Consider the following 26,454-nt stretch of genomic DNA (forward strand, 5'->3'; position numbering starts at 1 on the left):
TGTTTGCAATGAGGGTAGGCAGTCCAGATGAAAGACATCTGGAGCTTTGGTCTCTGAAAGAAAAGAAATCTGGAGATTAGCTCAGAAGATTAATGCATATGGAATAAAGACTTGTGTGTAACCTACACGCCATACGGTCAACTGCCTCTAAGATAGCCTTGTTGTTTTTAACTTGATTGTGTAGGCATATATTTCAACTCACCCTCATTTGGAAGCAGATATCCTCCGTTTCAACTCATTTCCCCCTTCCAAACGAGTGAAATGCCTCCCATAGACTTGAGTGGGATCGCCCACTGTGAAAACATGCCCAGATTCCAAAAAGCTAAATTAAATTGCCATGTACATCAATTTAAATAGATTTATCCTCCAGGACCTCTAAAATTCACCCTCCTCTGGGGCTACAAGGTGGCACCACTGGATTGTACTTTGGTACTTCACAACTCTCGGCTCATGACCTTTCACAGGTGACGCCCCAGGGTCCTCGCACTCACCCAGGTGCTCGCCTCTCTTCGTCACCCGTCTTGTCGCTTTGTGTTACTGTCACAGTGTTTCTGAAGCTCTGGCACTGACTATGGCGCTTGGACCAGGCCTGTTGGATGAGATTATAGTTCACAGAGTCCCACCCAACATAGGATCACAAGGGTTAGCAGGTGTAAACATATCATTTAAATCCGTACATTTTTAAAATACATTTAATGCAAGAAATATAAACTCGTCTAAAATATTCCAATGCAAGTCAGTCCTAAAATACTTTAAAAGTAAACGAGCAAAACTGCTGAGATAAATTACTTTCAGGGGTTTTACACAAACTGTAGCACTTCCAGAACCACTAACAAACTGAGTTAGCCTAACGACTAGACCGGCCGACCAAAAAGCTGAAGAACAGGATTTGAGTCTCAGCTCAAAAATATCCTGTGATTCTGGATGAATAACATAAATCTCTCCCCGCCTAAAAACGAACATATCCGTCTGTAGTGTAACTGGATCTCATATAAATGATTCTGATACCTTTGGTTCAGTTTGTGCTATTGCAAAAATGGCATAAAATGTCCAGTAAGAGGCGCCCCCTGCTGGAGCTGTCAGTACAGATGAAACCATGCCCTGGATAGATCACTCTGTCTGAGCATGCGCGGAACACCAGTTTTTGTGAGCATGTGCGGAATGTAGTGTTTTTTCTCTGCGCATGCGCAGTCATAGTATGTCTGTTCAGCGCCTGCGCACTCGCCCCATCTCCATCTTGCTCTGCAGGGCCCTCTCTGCTGTCGGTGCTGTTCCTCCTCCTTCCTCGGAGCCGCTCTCGGGTCTCGGTTCACGCGGAAAACATGAGGAAGAAAGGACCGGAGGAATGAGGGGAAGGAAACCAGAACAAGTGAGTGATGCTGTGTGCATTGAGTCTCAGGGCTGGAGGGAGGAGGGTCTCCCTGTGAATAGTAGTGCCCTTTCTTGGGTGAACAGGCCACAAGGCCGACCCTGAGCTAAGGCTGAGTCAAGGACGACCCTGAGCTGAGGCTGAGTCAAGGACGACCCTGAGCTGAGGCTGAGTCAAGGCTGACCCTGAGCTGGGGCTGGGGCTGGGGCTGGTCCTGGAAAGGTCAAGAGCTCAATACAACCTCGATTTGCTCTAATTTTGTTTTCAACGTTTACGAATTTGTTTGAAAGGGAGAAAAATACAGATTTTACAAAAGTTCGATTTTTACTGGCTGGGTTTATAAAACTGGGCATCCTGGTTGAAACCCTGGCCAGGTGGCAATCCTGTACGCAATATTTCATATTTTGTTTAATTTTATTTTTCATTTTTGGAGATTTATATAGCGCTAGCCTGACCCGAGGGTATCGGAGCGCATTACAACAGTGTTTCAGTGGAGATATTTAATAAAGCAGTCTCAAACAAAAGTTCGGAAGTCCACAGGTGCTGCAAATTATTGAGGAGTAGCAGAGTACTGAGGAGGATTTGTTGCATGCAATTGCAGAGGTAGTTCAGGGTTGCTGCAAATTCTAGAGGTAGTAGTCGAGTCTTGGGGTGATCTTGTTTCATGCATTGTTGAGGTAGTTCAGGAGACCTGGGGAAGCCTTGGTTTTGGTTGTGGTGGGTCATATGTAGCGGAGCCAGCGCGGGGGTAGGGTTAGACGTTAGTTATCCTTTCGGGTTGGAGCGGTTGAGGAGAAGGGCTTTAAGGCGCATTTTTAATTTGAGATGGAGTTCCAAATTTTGGCCGCATTTCCTGCGAAAGACCTAGCAGCTGTTGATTGATTGCGTGCTCTCATGGGGAGGAGAAGGAGGGAGTTGGAACTTCTGAGGTTCCTTGTCTGACCTGCCCTTTTGAGCTTGGCTGATAGGTAGTCCGGCTTCCCTGTGTGTAGTGCTTTGTGCGTGAGGCAGGCTGTTCTGAAGTATTATCACAACAGAAAACACCTGGGGGTCAAAAATAAGAGGTGGATCATAAAACCAATGCAACACAAAAGACACCAGTGAGTGAGCTTCGATAGTGAAATGCAGGCCGGGTTAAGGCTCAAGAGCAAATGGAGAAATAGTTCCCATCAGAAGCCACACTGTACCGCCCTTATTCTCATCATCTGGGTTCTCCTTACCCAGGAGACTGAACGGCCGGTCAGGTGTTACCGTAACCGATATGTGTGAGATAAGGGAAGTGAATAGAGTACAAAGAGTTAAGGTGGCTACTGTAGAGGCAGTGTTGTGGTGGGAAAAGTGTTAAGTGAGGGGAGAGAATATAAAATTAGGTGATCGGGTGGACGAACAACATTTATTAGTGTCTCCCAATCCCTAAAGTTTAAAAAGCAAGTGTAGGTGCGGGTTCCAAATAATCACCGTACTACATGGTGGTCGACATGTTTCTGCATTGTGTTGAACAAAGTTTCAAATGCATTCTTCAGGACCGAAAATGTAAAACACTGCTACTTAAATTTTGAGAAATTAAAAACAATATCACCTGATCTTCAGGTACAAACTCAACCGAATACTGTTGCGTCGCACGACATTAGATCCACACAAAAAGACAGACAAAATACAAAAGAGAACATGGATGAGTCATATTCCCATGATTGATATACTGTGACAAAAGGACATTCACATGTATAGAGACAAACATTGTCGATTAGCAGACTCACCCAAATATTGTGGTTGAGAGGCTTCACCCCACCTGGCCACAGCGCAGGTTTGAGGAGCACCGCTCTACAAAGAATTCATAAGTAATATCTTTAGAGCAATAAATCAAAAATTAAAATGAGTTCACATGGTGGTTAAAAGCTTGATATGTCCTTCATACTCCTCATTGAAAATGCGGAGCATCCCACTAATACTCAACTCCATCAATCCAAAAATGGCTGGCCAAGAGAAGGATAGCTTGGTCATAGAGAAGTTACTCGTTATATAAACTACGCTAGTCAGCGTGTATGTTTGTCAGTAAAGAATACCCCTCGAGTGTCAAATATCTTTAAGCCACATGCTGTTAGTATAATATTCGGCATTGTGCACTTCAAACTATAGGGCACTACTCCTAGCGCGATCGATATTAATATAACTAAAGTGACAGTATTTATTGCAATAACCGGGTCAAAGTACCCGTCTTACTAATAACGCGCTCGGCGTCCTGGAACAGGCAGGGAGTACTGGAGCGCGATAGCTGCACCAGCGCGTGTCAGTGCTGGCGTTCGTGATAGCGCGATCGTCATCTAACAGCGCTATTTTGGTTAGGCTTCGCGCACAGAGAAAGCTCACGCTCGCTTACCTAATCCGTCGATGTCTCCTGGCAGTCAGCTGTACTGCTTGGGGGGGCACCGACGTCACTGTGGACGGGACTGATATGCACTTCCTCGTTGTGCAATGAACAATGGCAGTCACATGGTCAAGTCACATGACCGCAGGAATGCTGGGAATTGTAGTCCCAACCGAAAACAGTGTGTAATATAGATAATCATTAGGGCAAATAAGTGCACCAATGAATATCTGGGGAATTCAATAGAGTAGTCTATGGCCAGAGGGCGCCGAGGCAGAGTTAAAGGGCTAGTGAGAACCCAGTGGGTAACTTATTGAGACTGCGTATATTGTAGTATCATAGGGACATCCAAGGGATAGGTTCATTTAGTCCCTCTTTGTCACTGTTAAGACGATATACCCACTTCTGTTCTATTTTGAACAGGAACCGGCTGATGTCAGTGCAGGACAGGGGTATTAGTGGTTGTTCAAGAACAGTCCAACAGAAATCTTCCGGGCCATGTCCCTTTTCTAAGAAATGCGCGGTGAGGCGGGTGGCTTGTTTTTTACAACGCACCGTGCTTTTGTGTTCCTGTAGCCTCGTCCTGATTTTGCGGGTCGTCATGCCTACGTATCGCAAAGGGCAAGGGCAGGTAATCAAGTATATTAAGTTGCTGCTGTTGCAGTTGGTGAATCTCTTCTGTGTCCAAGGGCGATTAGTCCCAATGTCAACCTCGGTGGATTTCCTGGTTTGGGGACAGACACTGCATGCCCCGCATGCCCCGCAAGGATGGTGTCCAGAAACTGGAGGTAAGTCCCACAACGTGCCAACTTGCCTGGGTTCTTTGTTGCGTGGGCGTGTGTGGACCAATTGATCTTTGAGATTTTTTCCTCTTTTGAAAGCAAAAATAGGTGGGGCGATGTCATCATTTTCAGTTTTTAGGATAGACCAATGTTTCTTTATGATTTTCTGTACCTTAAGGTGGAGCAACAGTCATCCTGGATACCGAGACGTACCGGAATGAGTGCATCCGGCAACTGAGTGACCAGAAATCATATCTTCCATTGAGAGAGGACCCCACCGAGAGGTTGCAGAGTAAAATCAGCAACCTGGTAGAAGAAGCAACCGGCGAAGGTTGGATAACGCCTCAAGAAGGACAGTATCTGATCACAAAACACCCGATAGTTCCGTACTTTTACTGTCTTCCAAAAGTGCACAAACCTCAGAGACCACCACCTGGCAGGCCCATTATCTCTGGTATTGGCTCCGTTTTAGAACCTCTATCAACTTTTGTTGATCATTTTTTGAACCCCATGGTCAGGGCCATGCCTACCTTCCTGCAGGACACAAAAGATGTCCTTAGACTACTACCAACAATATCATATGACGTCAATACAGACATCTTGGTGTCATTTGACGTAGAGTCTCTATATAGTCTATTCCTCAGACTGAGACCCTAGAAGTAGTAGGTGCCCTATTGGAACAGAGTGATCATCAATCTATCACGCCCACAAGTTTCATTATGCAACTTGCCAAGATCGCAATGAAAGAAAATTATTTTCGCTTTGAGGAGACCATCTACCTGCAGACGTCCGGGACCAGCATGGGCAGTGTTTTCGCGCCGAGCCTGGCGAACCTCTATGTTCATCATTTTGAACAGCAGGAGGTTCTGACGCCCACCAATCCATATATGTCGTCATTACATATATGGAAACGATATATTGATGACATTCTGGTGGTGTGGCGCGGCACAGAAGAAGACCTACTACTATTCCATGGCTGGTTGAATAGTAAGAATGCATACTTGAAGTTCACCATTGAACATAGTAGAACTTCATTAGCCTTTCTGGACCTGAGGTTACACGCAACCGTCAATGGCATTGAATCAGAACTTTATCGGAAGCCCATGGCTAGAAATGCACTACTAAGGTACGACAGTTGTCATCCTCGAGCCCTGAGAGACAATCTGCCCTTTGGCCAATTTCTAAGGGTACAAAGGAACTGCTCCAGCAAAGAAGCATTTGAAATTCACTCTAAGAATCTGGAAACCCAACTGAGTGAAAAGGATTACCCGAGAAAGATCATTCGGAAATCAAAGAAGAGGGCGTCCAACAATAATAGGGAGTCCCTTTTGGAGATACAGCCACCCAAAGACAAGACAAACCGCATTGCCTTTGTGAACACATTTAACACACGCTCAAACCAGGTACAGAAAATCATAAAGAAACATTGGTCTATCCTAAAAACTGAAAATGATGACATCGCCCCACCTATTTTTGCTTTCAAAAGAGGAAAAAATCTCAAAGATCAATTGGTCCACACACGCCCACGCAACAAAGAACCCAGGCAAGTTGGCACGTTGTGGGACTTACCTCCAGTTTCTGGACACCATCCTTGCGGGGCATGCAGTGTCTGTCCCCAAACCAGGAAATCCACCGAGGTTGACATTGGGACTAATCGCCCTTGGACACAGAAGAGATTCACCAACTGCAACAGCAGCAACTTAATATACTTGATTACCTGCCCTTGCCCTTTGCGATACATAGGCATGACGACCCGCAAAATCAGGACGAGGCTACAGGAACACAAAAGCACGGTGCGTTGTAAAAAACAAGCCACCCGCCTCACCGCGCATTTCTTAGAAAAGGGACATGGCCCGGAAGATTTCTGTTGGACTGTTCTTGAACAACCACTAATACCCCTGTCCTGCACTGACATCAGCCGGTTCCTGTTCAAAATAGAACAGAAGTGGGTATATCGTCTTAACAGTGACAAAGAGGGACTAAATGAACCTATCCCTTGGATGTCCCTATGATACTACAATATACGCAGTCTCAATAAGTTACCCACTGGGTTCTCACTAGCCCTTTAACTCTGCCTCGGCGCCCTCTGGCCATAGACTACTCTATTGAATTCCCCAGATATTCATTGGTGCACTTATTTGCCCTAATGATTATCTATATTACACACTGTTTTCGGTTGGGACTACAATTCCCAGCATTCCTGCGGTCATGTGACTTGACCATGTGACTGCCATTGTTCATTGCACAACGAGGAAGTGCATATCAGTCCCGTCCACAGTGACGTCGGTGCCCCCCCAAGCAGTACAGCTGACTGCCAGGAGACATCGACGGATTAGGTAAGCGAGCGTGAGCTTTCTCTGTGCGCGAAGCCTAACCAAAATAGCGCTGTTAGATGACGATCGCGCTATCACGAACGCCAGCACTGACACGCGCTGGTGCAGCTATCGCGCTCCAGTACTCCCTGCCTGTTCCAGGACGCCGAGCGCGTTATTAGTAAGACGGGTACTTTGACCCGGTTATTGCAATAAATACTGTCACTTTAGTTATATTAATATCGATCGCGCTAGGAGTAGTGCCCTATAGTTTGAAGTGCACAATGCCGAATATTATACTAACAGCATGTGGCTTAAAGATATTTGACACTCGAGGGGTATTCTTTACTGACAAACATACACGCTGACTAGCGTAGTTTATATAACGAGTAACTTCTCTATGACCAAGCTATCCTTCTCTTGGCCAGCCATTTTTGGATTGATGGAGTTGAGTATTAGTGGGATGCTCCGCATTTTCAATGAGGAGTATGAAGGACATATCAAGCTTTTAACCACCATGTGAACTCATTTTAATTTTTGATTTATTGCTCTAAAGATATTACTTATGAATTCTTTGTAGAGCGGTGCTCCTCAAACCTGCGCTGTGGCCAGGTGGGGTGAAGCCTCTCAACCACAATATTTGGGTGAGTCTGCTAATCGACAATGTTTGTCTCTATACATGTGAATGTCCTTTTGTCACAGTATATCAATCATGGGAATATGACTCATCCATGTTCTCTTTTGTATTTTGTCTGTCTTTTTGTGTGGATCTAATGTCGTGCGACGCAACAGTATTCGGTTGAGTTTGTACCTGAAGATCAGGTGATATTGTTTTTAATTTCTCAAAATTTAAGTAGCAGTGTTTTACATTTTCGGTCCTGAAGAATGCATTTGAAACTTTGTTCAACACAATGCAGAAACATGTCGACCACCATGTAGTACGGTGATTATTTGGAACCCGCACCTACACTTGCTTTTTAAACTTTAGGGATTGGGAGACACTAATAAATGTTGTTCGTCCACCCGATCACCTAATTTTATATTCTCTCCCCTCACTTAACACTTTTCCCACCACAACACTGCCTCTACAGTAGCCACCTTAACTCTTTGTACTCTATTCACTTCCCTTATCTCACACATATCGGTTACGGTAACACCTGACCGGCCGTTCAGTCTCCTGGGTAAGGAGAACCCAGATGATGAGAATAAGGGCGGTACAGTGTGGCTTCTGATGGGAACTATTTCTCCATTTGCTCTTGAGCCTTAACCCGGCCTGCATTTCACTATCGAAGCTCACTCACTGGTGTCTTTTGTGTTGCATTGGTTTTATGATCCACCTCTTATTTTTGACCCCCAGGTGTTTTCTGTTGTGATAATACTGTATTTTGGGGCATGCACCTGGTTGGTCGGTAAACTCGCCCATAGACCCTATTCTTATTGTTTGTTGTGTATGTTCTGAAGTATACCCACTGATCAGTAAGGAGCCATTTTAGATCTTTTAGTGCAGGCGAAATGTTGTTGTATTTCTTGACTCCAGTGACAATTCTGGCTGCTGCTCTAAGGGTTGTTTTGAGGGGAGCTAGGTGAGTTTTTGATGTGCTGGTGAGGGTTGCGTTCCCGTAGTCCCGTCTAGATAGCACCAGTGCTTGGGTGGCAGGTCTTTGTTGGGAATTAATGGTTTAATCTTGTAGAGAAGTTTCAGGTTGAGGAAGGTGGTCTTTGCTGAATTTTTGATGTGCCCGGTCATGTCAAGTTTGGGGTCAAGGGTGATTCCTAGTGATTTTACGGAGTTATCTAGGGTGAGGTTGCAGTTTAGAGTATCCAGAGCTTTAAGCCATTATGCAAAGTGTGGGTTCTCTTCTTTGTTGGAGATGAGGAAGATCTCTGTTTTGTCCTGATTAAGTTTAAGGTGATTTAGAGATAGCCAGTGATGAATTTCTTTTAGGGTGTGGTTTAGTCTGAGGATGTCATTAGAGGAGGAAGTTTCCAGATAGATCTGGTTGTCGTCAGCATGTAGATGGAAAGGGATATTGGCATTTTTAAGTATGGAGGTGAGGTGCTCCATGTAAATTGTGAACAGTTGTGGTGAGAGCACTGAACCTTGTGGCACACCCCTGTTGATGGGGTGGAGGTCGGAGGTGGAGTTTTTGATTTTTATCCTTTGCGATCGGTTGTGGAGGAAGGAGGTGAACCAGCGGAGGACCAGCTCGCCGGCCTCCTTTCTTGTAGGGCCTTGATAAGGAGATGATGGTCTACTGTGTCAAAGGCTGCCGATAGGTCAAGGAGAATGAGTAGGCTGCAGTGATTGTTAGCGAGAGACTTGCGAATATCATCTGTGATGTTTAGTATCGCCATCTCCGTGCTGTAGCCTTTTCTGAAGCCTGATTGGGGGGAACAAGAAGGTTGATGTTGTCCATGTGCTGAGTCAGTTGTGAAAGGACGCATTTTTTGAGAATTTTGGAAAGGAGGGGGGAGATTGGAGACAGGTCTGAGTTGTTCAGGTCTGTGGAGTCCAGACCTGTTTTTTTTTTTAGAAAAGGCGTTGTTTGGCCTTCTTTGAGGCAATCCAGAATGATGCCATTTCTCAGGGAGCTGATAATGATTCTGCACCAGAATGGGGCTATTGTGAGTTTGAGTTTCTTGGTCAGTTGAGAAGGTATCGGATCAAGGACGTGCGAGGCGGGTTTGGAGGTGGAGATTAGATTGATAGCCTTGGCTTCCAAGATTGGATTGAAGGATTTCCAAGTGTAAGTGAGGTGCCTGTATGTGCTTTCGGTTGGAAGTGGAGGCAGGCTTACGCAGGCGTGGTTGGTGGTGATGTTAAGTGAGAGCTCAATCTTGGAGATTTTTTCTTCAAAGACGCTGGCAAAGTTTTCGCACAGTTCTTTTGAGGCCTGGGTAGAGGCTACGGGGGTTTGGTGGTTTGCTGTTTGATGATTTTGTGCAGTCCGTTGGGCCTGTTTTTTGCATTGTCTAGGGCGGAGCAGAAAAAGTTAGACTTTTCCTTACATATGTGTTTTTTGAAGTTTCTTCGAGCTGCTTGGAGTTGTTCGAGTAGGCTGGTGGAGGGGTTGCTTCTCCAAAGTCTTTCTGTGGCTCTGAGTTGCCGCTTTTCGTTGTGGATGTCTTTAATGGTCAGTGAGTTCTGTCGTGGATAGTTCCCCGGGGGGTGTAGAGGAGGGAATTTACTTTTTCTTCCAGGTCGGTCATGTTAATATGGGTAAGGTTTCTGGTCCATTTGGATTCTTCTCGGATGGGGGGTTGTAGAGTGGCTGGCTGAGTGAAGAGGATTAGGTGGTGGTCAGACCACTCTACCGGCAGGGTGTGGATTATCTTCACTGTGTCACGTTTGGCGATAATGGCATCAAGGATTGCTCGCTTGTTGTGAGTGTCTTCTGTGCAGTGTTGCGAGAGGTTGATGTTATGTATTAACTTGCTCAGGTTTTGAATTAGCGGGTTGCTATCTTCATTCCAGTGTAGGTTGAGGTCTCCCAGAATTAGGTTATTCACCTCTCATTATGAGCAGTGGGCGATCAGGTCAGACAGGTGCTCTGTGAAAGTGGTGGTGTTGCCTGGGGGGGTGGTAAATAAGGTTGTAGGTTAGTGTTTTGTTGTTGCTTGTGTTGACTGTTGGGCACTCAAAGGTGTTGTAGTTGAGGGAGTCTGTTTCCAAGATGGAAATATTGTCTCTGTGTATGATTGCTACGCCTCCCCTCTTTGGTCTTTTCTGTCTTTGTTGTTGATAGTGAAGCCTGGGGGAACGAGAGTGTCTAGGGGAGGTGCGGAGGAGTCGTTGAGCCAGATTTCAGTAATGAATGGTATGTCTATGTCGTGAGTGAGGACGGATTCAGATAGTTTCGTGGCGTATTTGATGGCTGATCTGCAGTTTATGAGCATGCAGTTAGTGGGGGATGTCTCTGCTTTGGGTTTTTTCATTAGTGGGGCTGTGGGGATGCTAGTGCAGGTGGACGGCGGTCTGGGTGAGTTAGGAGGGGCTTGGACTCTTCCCAGTCCAGTGATCACCTGGATTTTAGATTGGGGTGGCAGCGAACGGATTGTCGTATGATGAGGCGAGGTCCGCCGCATCACTCTTAGACATGGCGTCTCTGGTTTATTTGCGTCTCTGAGCCAGAGGGGTGATGGGGTTGGCTCCCCATCCCCGTGGGGGGACTACGGACGGTCTTTGTTGTGGGTGGAGGAGTGGGTATGCTGAAGCTGCTGGGGCTCCGTGAGGTTGGCTGGGATATCGGAAAACCCCGTATAATAGTTGCCATTTGGCTTTCTAACTTTAAAAGACGCTGCTCAGTTTTGGGGTCATTGCGATAATGGGGCTTGACCTGGGTGGGACTTCTGGTTATGGGGGGGAGGGTACTGGGAGGCCTAGTGGTGATTGAGTTGTTGGTTCTAGGTCCGTGGAAAGCGAGTCTCGTGGGGGTGGGGGGTGAGGGGTTGGATTGCCTTGTTTTGTTTGTGTTGTCTGTGTGGGGTCTGGGCGGGACCGTGAGGGCAAGGTGTCAGGGCTCTTGTAGGAGCGTGAGTTCAATGTTGGCTGGAGGTTTGGGGAGGTCAGCAATCAGGTAGTTCAGGGTTACATGGAGGATTGCGGGAGTGGGGGGGTGGGGGAGGGAGCTGGCAGGTGAATTGAGGGGATGGGTACTGAGGATAGGGGGAGGGTGGGTTTTTTGTTCTTGATGGGAGTGGGCGGGATGTCAAGTGGCGAGGGTTCTTGCTGGGGAGTGGGATCTTTGTTGGGTTTGGGGAGGTCTGTGTTCCAGTTGTTCGTAGTGGATTGGGGTGGTTGAGTCTTGTTCTCTGTGGGGGAGAGGGGGTTGTCATGGGGTAGAGGAACTAGCTGGGGTGTAGATGCTATATTGCCCGAGCATTCGGAGAGTTTGGTGTTCAAGTTGCTCATAGAAGTTTTGTGTGGGAGGGAGGCTGGAGGCGGGTGTTGTAGCGTGTCTGTAGGAGGTGGGTAAGAGATTGGGTCTAAAGCGGGAGGAAGAGGGTTCCTGTTTCCTTTGTTGGTGGTGAGGCGGATGTCATGTGGTGGTGGGGGAGTGGGATTGATGGGGAATGTTTGGGTGGTAGGTGGGTGGTGGCGGTGGGATGTGAAAAGTATACCATACGGGGAGTTCCTCAGATTAAGACGCAATTGCTCGAGGGAGTGTGACTTCATAGCAGCAGCACCGGACAGCATTGCAAGATTTACAGTTAGAGGGTACAATAAAGCTCTATTAGATACCACTTTAGAAAAAGTAAAAAGAATCCCAAGATGTGAGCTACTTAAAGAGAAAGAAAGCAAAGCCAACACTGAAGAGAGGTTCAGATTGATCACCACATACTCGGATGATGCCAATTCCTTAAGAAACATACTTAAGAAGAGTTGGCACATCTTAAAAACCAATGTTATCATCGGGAATTACATCTCCCAGGTCCCGCTGATTACGTGTAGAAAAGCGAGATCATTACAGGACCGACTGGTTCATAGCCACTTTCAGAAAATTCCCGAAAGAACAGGCATGATCAGGGATATGAGAGGTTTCTATCACTGTGGGAAATGCAAAGCGTGTGCCAAGAGTAGAAAGGTGTTATCCTACGACATACCAGGATTAAAACAAAAGAAGGTAATCAACACATTTTTAACCTGTCATACGACACATGCCGTGTACTGTCTTTTATGCCCGTGTGGATTGAGATATATATAGGCAGCACAGTACACAGTGTCAAGATACGGGTCCCAGAACATCAGCGTGTAATTGTAAATAAAGACTTTAATTACCCAGTTGCGAGGCACTTCCCCATTAAACATCAAAGCAACAGGGAGCTGTTGCCGTATTTTGCGATAGATCATGTACCATCAGATCCAAGGGGTGGGGACAGGGTACTCAAATTACGGAGACTAGAGTCCCGGTATATTATAGATCTGCTGTCGAAAGCACCCCAGGGATTAAATAAAGGGGAAGAACTGGCACTACATTTGGGTCAAAAATTATTCACAGATTGAATTTCACAGACTTGATCCATCGGAAATAAACAGCATAAATTTGGACATCATAGATATTGAGATTGGCCAATTCATGGCGAGATATTGGAGATTGGTAAACAGTGACGATTGCCAATGCACAGCTTAATTGTAAGGTATGAAAAAAGAGAGGCCTAGACACGAACCCATATGTATAAAACAATGAAAACCGGGATAGGAGACATGCATGTCAGAATAAGAAAATCATGAGCAGTTCTAAAGAAACATGTGCACGCAAATACTTACCGTAATTGGTATTTAGCGATCAAATATGAGGTGAGAAAGAATGCATAATTAATTGAGTATGTGAATGCAATGCCTCCGAGTACCGACATGAAATGTAAATATGTAAATGAATGTAAATATTCATATGATACAATATTAACAAGCATTTACAATGCAATGGTTTCGCCTTTTGAAAAGTTTGAGCTATTGGCATTGTAAATGTCAACATTTGTATTTTTGTGTTGGTTTTGAAAACAGATAAATAAATGGCATTGTCATTTACAATGCCAATAGTTTAATCTCTGGCAAATGCCACACAAAAACACACAGACCCACACACACACACACAGACCCACCCACACAGACCCACACACAGACCCACACACACAGACCCACACACACCAACAGAGCCCCACACACACACAGAGCCCCACACACACACAGAGCCCCACACACACACAGAGCCCCACACACACACAGAGCCCCACACACACACAGAGCCCCACACACACACAGAGCCACACACACACACAGAGCCACACACACACACACAGCCCACACACACACAGCCACACACACAGAGCCACACACACACAGAGCCACACACACACAGAGCTACACACACACAGAGCCACACACACACAGAGCCACACACACACAGAGCCACACACACACAGAGCCACACACACACAGAGAGAGCCACACCCAGAGCCACACACACACACACCCAGAGCCACACACACACACACACAGAGCCACACGCACCCACCCAGAGCCACACGCACCCACCCAAAGCCACACACACCCACCCAGAGACACACACACCCACCCAAAGCCACACACACCCAGGAGAGCAAGCACAGCGAGGAGGCCGGGAAGCAAGCACAGCCAGGTGGCAGGGGAGCAAGCACAGCCAGGTGGCAGGGGAGCAAGCACAGCAAGGGGAAGGGGAACCAGGGGGTGGGGGAGCAAGCACAGCCAGGGGGCAGGGAAGCAAGCACGGGCAGGGAAGCAAGCACAGCCAGGGGGCAGGGAAGCAAGCACAGCCAGGGGGCAGGGAAGCAAGCACAGACAGGGGGCAGGTAAGCAAGCACAGCCAGGGGGCAGGGAAGCAAGCACAGCGAGGGGGCAGGAAAGCAAGCACAGCCAGGTGGCAGGGAAGCAAGCACAGCCAGGTGGCAGGGGACCAAGCACAGCAAGGGGAAGGGGAACAAGGGGGTGGGGGAGCAAGCACAGCCAGGGGGCAGGGAAGCAAGCACGGGCAGGGAAGCAAGCACAGCCAGGGGGCAGGGGGACAAGCACAGCCAGGGGGCAGGGGAGCAAGCACAGCCAGGGGGCAGGGAAGCAAGCACACCCATGTTTCCAGTGCTTGGGTATTGTTAACAAATCATTGGTATCCGGCCTGCTACTCAAACGAAAACAACTCCCAGAATACCTTCTATGAGCATTGGTACCCAGGAACCTGCACTAGCCTAACTGACTTGAACAGTGACCAAGTGGCCTCACAAGTGGTGTTACACCTTGAGCCAGTTCGGACCTTTTATCCAATCGCACTTTTGACTCTGGGAATAGTGAGTCGTTGACTTGTGACTGCAGTATGCGGCTACAGATCCCTACGCACATCGCAACAGCTGGTAAACGTCAGACAGTATAGTGCTACCTATTGTGTGTGAGAAGAGGGGGTGCACACTGGTTCCAAAATGCTTGGGCATATCTTCAGCCCTGATTTTTTATAGGTGGGGGGAGCCAACATGTTAACAGGCAGAGCAAGGAGCAAACGAACCATAACAACCCTGCCACTGATAACTGGGTGCGGATTATCTCGCTATTGTCTGGGATTTATAGCCCCAATATAATCAAGCCACACAAATACGAATAGCATCAATAATAGAAGTACAAGTACATACATGTGTGTGTTTGGAGACACGAGCTTGCATGGAATGCGGATCACACATTACATATTTCTGCTTCCCAAGATGACAGCTTGTTTTCCGAAGCCTGCAGCGCCCCTCTAGTGATAACCATCCACTCTTTTAGAAAAAAAGTATCACAAATTTCCAGCGACATGTTTATTTTTTTATCTGCATAGTATGGGAACTGTTACCCAAGATTCCATCGGACAACTCTACAGAGATTATCAGGTATCTTAGTACCATCACAAGCAATGAGTTGGAAAGATTTTTTTTAAAGCCATGTGTAAAAAATGGGGTTACCCAAATCTCCAAGGGGGTAGCATGGAACCAAGCGGGCAGGCCAAACTTCGGAGGACATGTGAAGCATTCACGCAGTACCCACGGACTACACACCAGGCACACCACAAAAGAGGCAGGACACCAGTTTAAGTTGGAAAATTAAGAAGTTTAGTATCTCCAACCTGCAAGGCAAAAATGCAAAACAGTGGTATCATAACATGGCGCCAACTGGCACCAGAGCCAAGTGTATCAAGGGGATTATTTACATGGGAAGTAAGGGCTGAGTCTGTAAGTCCAAAGCTGAAAATAAAGAAGAATGTTTAAAATGACATTAGATCTGGGGCCAATCTGGCGGGGACAACTCGGACTCTCATCCTTAGGGGTAGGCTGTAATTGCAAAATACCACATTAGCATAGATATACATCATGCACGATAACGCCAACCCAACCCCTGTAAAGGAAAACTGCAGGGCATCACAGTAAATCACAACAAACAGGAACACCTGTCATAAAAAATCAGTGGGATATAACCAGGGGCCTGGAATGACACGTCAGGCCAACCTATAGACCAACATTAGGCAGAACATACATCGCCCAGCATTAATATCAGATAGGGGCCCTCCTCATAGACCAGGAACACCTGTAAGGAAACAGCTAGGCTCCCTCTACCATCAACCTAGGGGCATCAAACATCAGGGTGTACACAACAGCCAACCCTCATTAGGCCCCAGACGTCCCCAGTCTCGGGCAGGGGACGCCGTACGCTAGGCACCCTGCTTTAGCATAAGGCTCAGCCCTAACTAGGGAGGACAGGCAGGTAGCAGTCACATAACCACTAGGTCCGTATCACATTGAACCTAACAGGGGCCTGACTCTAGGCCTAAGAACCTCAACCTAGGGCAAACCCTCATCGGGGCATACATATATAGGTGGGATGTCAGGCCTAAACACTTCAGGGAAAATCAGGCAACAGGCAAAAAGGTGCATTTTAATGAGCCTCTTACTTGGCTATGCATGTCAAACCTTTCCCTGGAGGCCACGACAACATTCTACCTCCCCCCCCTGTGACTTTTAGGGTGAGCAGGGGCTTCTGTAGGCAGTTCAGTAGGCCTTACTGGTATCCTGGGACTCTGAGGCAGCAGTCACCAGCAGCCTTTACTCGGTTTCTGGGCACTTGGGCCCCACTTCAGTCAACAGAGGAGGGGGGGGGGACACCGACCTTGTGTCCCATTGCCCTCTCCACCCCCCACACCGTATACTGTTGCCCACACTCACCGGGCTGTCCAGGGCCTCCTTGGCGGTAGCGGCAATGTGCCTCGAGGCCCCTGCTGCACAGCGCTCTCACTCGCGGGGCTTCCCTGACCAACCGGGAGCCCCGCAGATCCTGCAGCGCCTTCTCGCTGCTTCCGGTTTCACCCGGGCCCCTCTTATCTCATGGGGACCCGGGGCTTCAAGGCGGAGGGGACAGGCACTGGCAATGTGCCCCGAGGGCCCCCCCCGCCGCGCAGCACTCGCAAACTGAGCTCTCCTCCCCTCCGGGGGAGTCACCCGGGCCCCTCCTCCTCACGGGAGCCCGGGGGGGGGGGTGGGGGGGGGTTCAAAACTGCCTCGGGCGGCTCAATCGGGGCTCCCTCGACCTCACTGGAGCCCCGCAGTCTCTCTACTCCGGTCGCCTCTGGTCGGGAGGCGGGGCTGGCACCGACAGTGTGCCCCGGCCCCGCCTACCTCACCGGCCCCTCGCTCGGGGGCACAGACCAACGGGGTGGCCTCCCGCTCCGGTCGCTTCTCTCGGGGCTCCCTCCTCGGCATGGGGCCCCCGCAACAGCACTTCACCTGGGTCCCCCTCCCTCACGGGGACCCAGGGCTTCGTCGGCTCCTCTTCTCTGGCTGCCGGACGGCGCCAATCCCTAGCGGCCTCTCAGGCACGGCCGTGCGGGCCAATCCGTGCGCGGCGGGGGCGGGCCGATGACACGGCCGGGCCCCCGTCACATGACACGGGTGACGGCGGCCTCAGGGCCTAGCGCAGCCCTATCTTCACTTCGGCGGCCCTCTCCTGGCACCTGGGGCCGCCGCAACGATGCCCACAGCAGTGGGGGGGGCTCCCCACGACAGCGCCGGGCTGCGGCGGTGATATCAGCGGTAATAAGGGGCAGGCTCCCTTCTATTTAATTATTTATATGGCGGACAGCGCGCCAAAACGAGGGTAGGCTCCTCCAGCGCGATTCTCCTCAGCAGGATGGCGCTATTCACAGCGCACTGCTCCTCCCTCTGCCCACAACCTCAGCTCCTTCCTCAGACCACGCAGAGGGGGCGGGAGTTTAGCACTTCTCCAGCGCTTCACCACACAGCGCTATGCAGGGCTAAGTTCGAGTTTCTAGCGCTTCACAATTATAGCGCTTCCCCAGCTGTACAGTTCAGATCAGTGCTTAACTTCACCCAGCGCTTCTTCCCAATTATAGCGCTTGACAGGCAGTGCCTTAAAAGGGGGTGACAGTTCCTAGGTTCATACTCTTCCCCGGATGGCGCTTTGAAGGGGGCCACAGCTTCACAAGGGGGCGGACAGTCCCACAGCAGTTCCTCAGGGGCACACTCCTCACCTCCTGGGCGCTTCTTCACGCAGCGCTGGCGTGGTACATGGTCCAAACAGCTTCAGTGACCTGGGTAGGGGCCCTCCTTTGTCAGGGGCCCATGGGGGACAGCAGAGGGGGGTTTATAGGGGTGCAGGGCCCAGCTCACAGGCCCATGTGGCGGTAGTACCTCACAGCAGGTCCCCTCCCTTTCTTGTCCCAGGTCTGACTGACTCTCTGGTGGCACATCCCCCTTACTTATACCCTCCTCCCAGGCAGTGCCAGAACCTTCTAGAATGTTGGCAAAGCTGGCCTAAACTGGCTCAAGGGGAGGGGGTGAGCACCCTGGGTGCCAGGCTTTCCCTCCAAAAGCTACGGGTAGCTGGGTAATATTATCTAGAACGCAGACCTATGGCAGTCCAGTGGCAAAACCCATGGCCATGGCATCCATTTTAAACATAGGACATTTTAGTCAGGTCATCTCTAAAATGGGGAAATTTACAAGTGCTCACACCATTACATAGCATTACAATTTTAACAAGGTGTCTCACACCACTCATGGCCTATACAGGTTTAATCCCATGGGGGAGACATCCTGGACAAGGGGGTCAAAAGCTAAACATTTTGGGGGAAAAGGCCAAGTCCAACACCATGCAACCTGGGAGTACAGATTCTGCATGTAGAAATTGCATTTGAATTCTGTAAAATATCAACAAAACTGCACAATGTTAACCTGTGTATCATGCGTGCATTAGACGAAATATATTTACAACGGTTGGCACTGGCAGCCAAGGTAGGACTTCCAAAAGTCTACCTGGTTCCATAGCACACCTTCCACTCTACTCCATTAAGCCTCCCCATACTTAAACAGTGAGGCCATTTTAAGTGTGCACAAAAGGGGCAATGAAGCCCTAGTAGGCCTATGTTGACATACTGTGTTACCCTCTCTGGTCGACAATATACTGGCTTGCAATGAACTTTGGGACTCGTTTGTAAAGCCACAGGGGCCTCTAAGCAGCCTACTTACAGGTCAACATTTTGGGAGTGTATAGGGTGGGCCACCCTATCGGTCAACTTTTAGTTAGTCCAATAAAATGACCAACCGAAAAGATAACTGAAAGCTGTAGTTTTTATAGTTGTGGCCTTAACTAGTAATAATCACTACAGCAGTACGACAACCCTACGAACCCAACCAAGTATTAGACATTAACCCTTTCTCGAAGTCTTCGGACTGAATAATCCCGATCTGGGCAGAGATGGTGCCCCCTCCCCTCTGTGTATTTGCAATATGTGTTGACATTAGGGATTGGTGAGAGCTGCGATGTGAAGACAGACCTAAAAAGATATATTGTTGCCTACAGAGCGCAGGGAATCGATGAGGTTTTGCAAAGAACACTTATGTATCGATTTTCAGCAGCACTGTTCAGTTTGCTTGACTTTATAAACTTGATTTTCTCTACATTTTCATACTACTGACAGTTGAGGGTATCATTCCGCCTCCTGTAAAGAGTGAGGGACTCTTTTACATCTAAAGTACACAGAAACGTCACTCAAGTTCCTTGTCTCCTGGATGCCCTGTACACAGACCACAATCATTTGTGTTATGTTTTTTTTACTGCAACAAGCTTTTAACAAATATTTTAGGACTAAAATTGCAAGCCAGACCTTATTGGCTTTACCAACAACGCCTGTTTCCTTTGGTGCAATAACCGTGTCTCCTGGACTGCTGACTGCAGAGAAACTGAAAAGAACAGGAACTCCGCCTGGAAAGGGTTTCTTTGAAGAGTGCTGGTGCACTCAGGGGCTCGCATTGTCCGTGTGCAGAGGGGCTTCTGCCGGCAGAAAAGGGGACTTCAGTGGAAAACATCTCGGGAACTGTTGTGAAGCCGCTAAAGACACAATGAGAGGTTTCCTCATCACACAGGCTTTGGAACAAACAGTGCACACCAGCTGATGCAACTGTTGACACGCCATTGCACGGAGGGTCAGAAGAAAGTAGCCACATGCCCACGGCAAGTCATTATATTCATTAAAGTCACCCAGTGACACAGCTAGAAAGATTAGCGCCTGCGTCAGGGGGGGTCATTCACGCCCCGTGAAGCCTGCATCCCCGCCGGCTCTCATTTAGTGTAATTATACGGTGCGCCCCTGTTGCGCTTTCTTCGAAAACCAAGCAGGGATTCACATGGATTGTTTATGGCGAGAGCTTTAGTGCGGCAGGGAGATGGCTTCTCTGGCCACTGGACTGCGCCTCGCGTCGCCCTACCGCTTCCAAAAGGCACAAAGAAATAAGTGATTTATTGAACTTTCACCTATTCCCCCACGCGTCCACACTAAACCACCCAGAAAACACAAAAACTACACACCGCTTCTTTTTATTAATTACGAAAGGTCAACGTGTCTACACCCCGCACTCAACATGCGGGCACCGACTTGTTCTATAATAAACCGACGCTGCCCAAGTGCCGGACACACCAGTGCAGCCTGTCACACACCATCAGCAGTAATGTAAAGTCACCCACGGCAATCTCTCCCCACGAGGTGTCCTGGGCACAGCAGTGTATCTGGTCTGTTTTGTCGGTGGTTGCAAGGGGTGAGGCGCGACTTTCCCCACAAACCAGCCCCGAGGTGAACACTCACTTTTGATAAGCTATCTCAAGCCATGTATCTTGTTTCCAGACTCAGTTTTAAGGTCACACACAGACAGTACAAAAGTCCCAGCAGCCACGTGTGGGAGGCACAAGGGGTTCTGCTGGGAGTATTTAGGGAACGGTGTGCACATTTACAAACCCTACCATTACCACTGGGATACTCCCTATCCTGCAATTTAGCGCTGTGTGTGTGAAACCACCAAAAGACATTTATTATGGGGAGGAATGGGGGGGGGGTGCTTAAAAAAGGCCCACACGGACAGCGGGAGGGGGGGCGGGAACGGGCTCACGGACAGCGGGAGGGGGGGGCATGAACGGGCTCATGGACAGCAGGAGGGGGGGGGCGGGAACGGGCTCACGGACAGCAGGAGGGGGGGCGGGAACGGGCACAGGCACAATCAAAAGGCAGAAGGCAAGAAAAATAAAACCAAGCACTCACCTGGACTTCTTCCGTACAGGAGATGCCAGAAGTCGACGGGCCCCGGCGCCATCTCCAAAGAAATGCCCAAAAGAAACAGGGAGACAACATGAGACGGGGTACACGTACAAACACGGGGCATGTCGGAAGTGTGCATGTAGAGACGACATCGAGACACACAAAGACGTAAAACAAACAGTTTAAATTATAAACAAAATGCTGCTTACCAGATCGCAAATAAAAACAACTTCCTGGCAACTTAAATCTTGCAAACCACTCCGGCTAAAGGCACTTCGAAAAATACGAAAACAACACGGTGAAGAAGAAGAAAAAAACACCCGCCCACCGCCGCAATGACATGCTAAAAGGGGCAGGATGAGAAAAAATCGCCGGAACGCCCACGAATCGCCTCGCTCAGTGACGGACGCCTCTCTCTTCCAATGGCTAGCCTCCATTTATGGAGCTAGCCAATGGAAGACAGAGGCGGGACAAAGCCCACATACTATTCTCATAAGATTTCGCCTGCGCAAAACGCCGCTGCACAGCTTTCAACAGGTGAAACCTAAAAAGTGGAAAAACCACAATAAGATGGCACCGTCGTCACTGTTATAATGAAGTCTCCTTTCTATATCCATGAATTGTGACGAAATGTAGTTTAAACTGACGAAGGTATCCTGAAACGCGTTTGTTGTGAATAAACAACTTCAGAAAACTCTCCCCGTGAGTGCTTGACGCGAGACATTGAGGCCCTGCACATTAATTATTCATGCCGACGTGGAAAACGTTTGCCACTTTCCTATTGGTTACAGCCCCACCAATGGGTGTATATTTTGGAGAGACTGACCTGTGCACATTTTACAAATGATTTATAGCACTGAAGAAGGTAATGACCAAAATGCATTTGCAAAATAAATTGTTTTGAAGACCCCTGTGTGTTTTCCGGGTTTTTGTAGTCGTTGTGGACCAAGACTAACTCACCTGTCGTCTACGGATGCACCCACCGTTGTGTTCGGCTGCCCGGTGAAGTGGTGTTGTGCAGTACTGTTGGCGTGCTTGAACCGCCGCTGCCAGTTCCTGTCGTTGTGAGGGGACGCTGACCATCAGGTCTGAGATGTTGAGACCATGAGAGGCATCTACAGGTCCTGTGCCTATTCCTATCAGCGGCTGGCGAGGGTGACATGCACAGACGGAAAAAGGATTAATAGTGGCTGCCAATTGGAATAATGCAATACATCTATGACTGATGGTGAATTAATGTAAATGTAAATGTATAGGCATTTATATAGCGCACTACTTACCCATAGGGTCCCAAGGCGCTTCGACCGCTGCGAAACCCTTCCTGGCTTCCCTGAGAGATGGTCCCTTAATGGGTATCTCCAGGGTGAGACCAGGCATCCCCGGCGGTCTGGTGGGGCCGTTAGTGAAGATGAGGCAAGCTAATGCCCAGAGTTGCCGAGTGTGATTGCTGATCAGAGTGGGCACCGAGGCGAGAGAATTATCGAGTCCGCTGACCCTGGTCCAGAAACCTGCCGCGCCGGGAATCGAACCCTGGTCCCGGGCCGTCCTCTGCTCTCGGGTCTGCCGCCTCTAACCAGTGAGCCACACTACTTCACTATGGGACATGGAGGCCCTGCACATTAATTATTCATGCCGACGCGGAAAACGTTTGCCACTTTCCTATTGGTTACAGCCCCACCAATGGGTGTATATTTTGGAGACTGAACTGTGCACATTTTTCAAATGATTTATAGCACTGAAGAAGGTAATGACCGAAATGCATTTGCAAAATAAATCGTTTTGAAGACCCCCGTGTATGCTCCGGGTTTTTGTAGTTGTTGTGGAACAAGACGAACTCACCTGTCGTCTACGGATGCACCCGCCGTTGTGTTCGGCTGCCCGGTGAAGTGGTGTTGTGGAGTACTGTTGGTGTGCTTGAACCGCTGCTGCCAGTTCCTGTCTTTGTGCGGGGACGCTGACCATCAGGTCTGAGATGTCGCGACCATGAGAGGCATCTACAGGTTCTGTGCCTATTCCTATCAGCGGCTGGCGAAGGTGACATGCACAGACAGAAAAAGGATTAATAGTGGCTGCCAATTGAAATAATGCAATACATCTATGACTGATGGTGAATTATGGGACATTGAGGCCCTGCACATTAATTATTCATGCCGACGCGGAAAACGTTTGCCACTTTCCTATTGGTTACAGCCCCACCAATGGGTGTATATTTTGGAGAGACTGAACTGTGCACATTTTACAAATGATTTATAGCACTGAAGAAGATAATGACCGAAATGCATTTGCAAAATAAATCATTTTGAAGACCCCCGTGTGTGCTCCGGGTTTTTATAGTTGTTGTGGAACAAGACGAACTCACCTGTCGTCTACGGATGCACCTGCCATTGTGTTTGGCTGCCCGGTGAAGTGGTGTTATGGAATATATATATATATATAATTCACTGAAAAAACCATAGGTTATAGACCATATATAGTTAGGAATTCGCATTTACAAAACCTTATTTTACTCACACAAAACCATTGAAATTCCATATATAGTTAGTTGCACTAACTATATATCGCGCACCCGCAATCCACTGCTGATGATGTCACATATTACATCATTCATGACATGGTCAGTGACATCACTGATGACATCACTGATGACATCTCAAATGACATCACTGATGACATCTCAAATGACATCACTGATGACATCTCAAATGACATCTCATTTGACATTACTGATCACATCACTGATGATATCATTCATGTGATAATACGATGAACCTCTTCAGACTCTAATATAACCTTAGATACAATCAGTGTAAACAGACATTCACAGACTGTCACTCATCCATGGAGTTACTCACACACCTAGTCAGTCATGCAAAGAATCAATCACACCTCCATTTCCTCAACTATACAGTTATACAAACTTTACTTATTCAAACATATACTAACACATATTTACTCTCTTATACAATCCCTGATACAAGTTCACAATGATCCATACAGCCACTCACACATTCACTGGCTCTTATGCAAAGTTATTTATATATGTCAACTCTCACATGTACTGTGTTTTACATATGTACTTACTTTGACATGTAGCACTGAGATATCCATTCACTCACCAATACACTCATGCACACAGTCAACCGCCCATACAGCTGTTTCCACATGCACTTTTAAAACCATACATCTAGTGAATCAACTGCTCACACATCTATGCACAGAGTCATACACCTCCCAGCCACCCACACACACACTCAGTCTCCCATACAAATACTTGGGCAACCAATCAATAACCCATATAGTTACTCATATAGCTACTTATCAACACATGCAACAGTTTACAGAACAACAGACATAATGATGCACAAATTAAGACAGTTTAGTCACTAACCCATGCACTCAGTGAGACACATTTAATCACTCACTCATACAGTCAGTCATGCACCTACTAAATCCTTCATCCAGACACTTATACATCCACTCATTCTTCAATATGTAAGACATATTTTAACTTTACAGAAACATACAGTCACTGGATGTTGTCATCAGTGATGTCATCAGTGATGTCATTTGAGATGTCATCAGTGATGTCACTGACCATGTCATGAATGATGTAATATGTGACATCATCAGCAGTGGATTGCGGGTGCGCGATATATAGTTAGTGCAACTAACTATATATGGAATTTCAATGGTTTTGTGTGAGTAAAATAAGGTTTTGTAAATGCAAATTCCTAACTATATATGGTCTATAACCTATGGTTTTTTCAGTGAATTTTCAAGGTTTTGTAAATGCTAATTCCTAACTATATATGGTCTATAACCTATGGTTTTTTCAGTGAATATATATATATATACATACATATATAAACATATATCATCTGTATATCTATATAAATACAAACATAAATGCATGCATACATATACTTATATGCATACAGATGCATGTTATTTACATGAAAGTTGAAAAAACACTAATAAAAGCAAAGCTAAAAAGCCACCTCATTACAAACAGAATGGCTTTAACTTAAACGAGGGCGAGATCTATTGCATTTTCAATGCTTGTTTACTTTGGTTCCATCAAGAAGGCATTCAGATGTGTCACACATTTGCCATAAATTCTGAATGTTAGCACTCTAGTTGCACATTAGATCACTGTAGTAAAGCTACTGCTCACCAGGGACGGCTGCTGCTGGTATTCAAAGTGCATGTTTCAGTCTGCATGTCAGAATTTTTTTAATGAAATAGAAGAGGATTTGAGAAGTCACTCAAAATGATCCCTAATTTTTCTTTCTGAAGCACTAATCATACTTTCTATGGCAAAATTAACCCCCTCATGTTGTTCCTTTTTAAATTGAGTGTTTTCAGACTTACCACTTCATTCCAATCAAGATGGCTTCTGGTGTGCCATACTTTTGTCATAAGTAAGACTGTTAGTGCTCTAGTTGTTCTTTAGAACACTCTGGGACATTCTGTCATTGGGCTATACTTGGGGTACATCTGGGTGATATTTGGGCTACATTTAGGCTCTTTTGTCTCTGGTGGCCATTGTATGTCAGAATTTTTTAATGAAATTGAAGAGGGTTTGAGAAGTCACTCAAAATTGTGCCCTAATTTTTCTTTCTGCAGCACTAATCATAATTCATATGGCAAAATATACCCCCTCATTTTGTTCCTTTTTAAATTAAATGTTTTAAGAGTTACCACTTTATTCCAATCAAGATGGCTTCAGGTGTGCCATACCTTTGTAATAAGTAGGACTGTTGGCGCTCTAGTTGTTCTTTAGAACACTCTGGGACATTCTGTCATTGGGCTATACTTGGGCTACATCTGGGTGATATTGGGCTACATTTGGGCTCTTTTGTCTCTGGTGGCCATTTTGGGAGACTGCATGTCAGAATTTTTTAATGAAATAGAAGAGAATTTGAAAAGTCACTCAAAATGTGCCCTAATTTTTCTTTCTGCAGCACTAATAATACCTTCTATTGCATAATATACCCCCTCATTTTGTTCCTTTTTAAATTAAATGTTTTAAGAGTTACCACTTTATTCCCATCACGATGGCTCCAGGTGTGCTATACCTTTGTAATAAGTAGGACTGTTAGCGCTCTAGTTGTTCTTTAGAACACTCTGGGACATTCTGTCATTGGGCTATACTTGGGCTACATCTGGGTGATATTTGGGCTACATTTGGGCTCTTTTGTCTCTGGTGGCCATCTTGGGAGACTGCATGTCAGAATGTTTTAATGAAATAGAAAAGGATTTGAGAATTCACTCAACATGTGCCCTAATTTTTCATTCTGCAGCACTAATCATACTTTCTATGGCAAAATATACCCCCTCATGTTGTTTCTTTTTAAATTAAATGTTTTAAGAGTTACCACTTTATTCCAATCAAGATGGCTTCAGGTGTGCCATACCTTTGTAATAAGTAGGACTGTTAGCGCTCTAGTTGTTCTTTAGAACACTCTGGGACATTCTGTCATTGGGCTATACTTGGGCTACATCTGGGTGATATTGGGCTACATTTGGGCTC

The 26,454-nt window shown here is 47.1% G+C and overlaps 1 pseudogene across 1 annotated transcript in view; it reads left to right on the forward strand.

The window, feature by feature from the left end:
* The first annotated feature begins 1,220 nt into the window (after nucleotides 1-1,220).
* Nucleotides 1,221-26,454, forward strand: part of LOC147658873 (uncharacterized) — a 52,423-nt pseudogene continuing 27,189 nt past the window's right edge. The window contains exon 1 of the transcript XR_015307440.1: nucleotides 1,221-1,369. The product of XR_015307440.1 is annotated as an uncharacterized LOC147658873 (transcript). The remainder of the gene's footprint in view (nucleotides 1,370-26,454) is intronic.

The sequence above is a fragment of the Lissotriton vulgaris genome, unplaced genomic scaffold (assembly GCF_964263255.1).
Source record: "Lissotriton vulgaris unplaced genomic scaffold, aLisVul1.2 SCAFFOLD_520, whole genome shotgun sequence".
NCBI lineage: Eukaryota > Metazoa > Chordata > Amphibia > Caudata > Salamandridae > Lissotriton > Lissotriton vulgaris.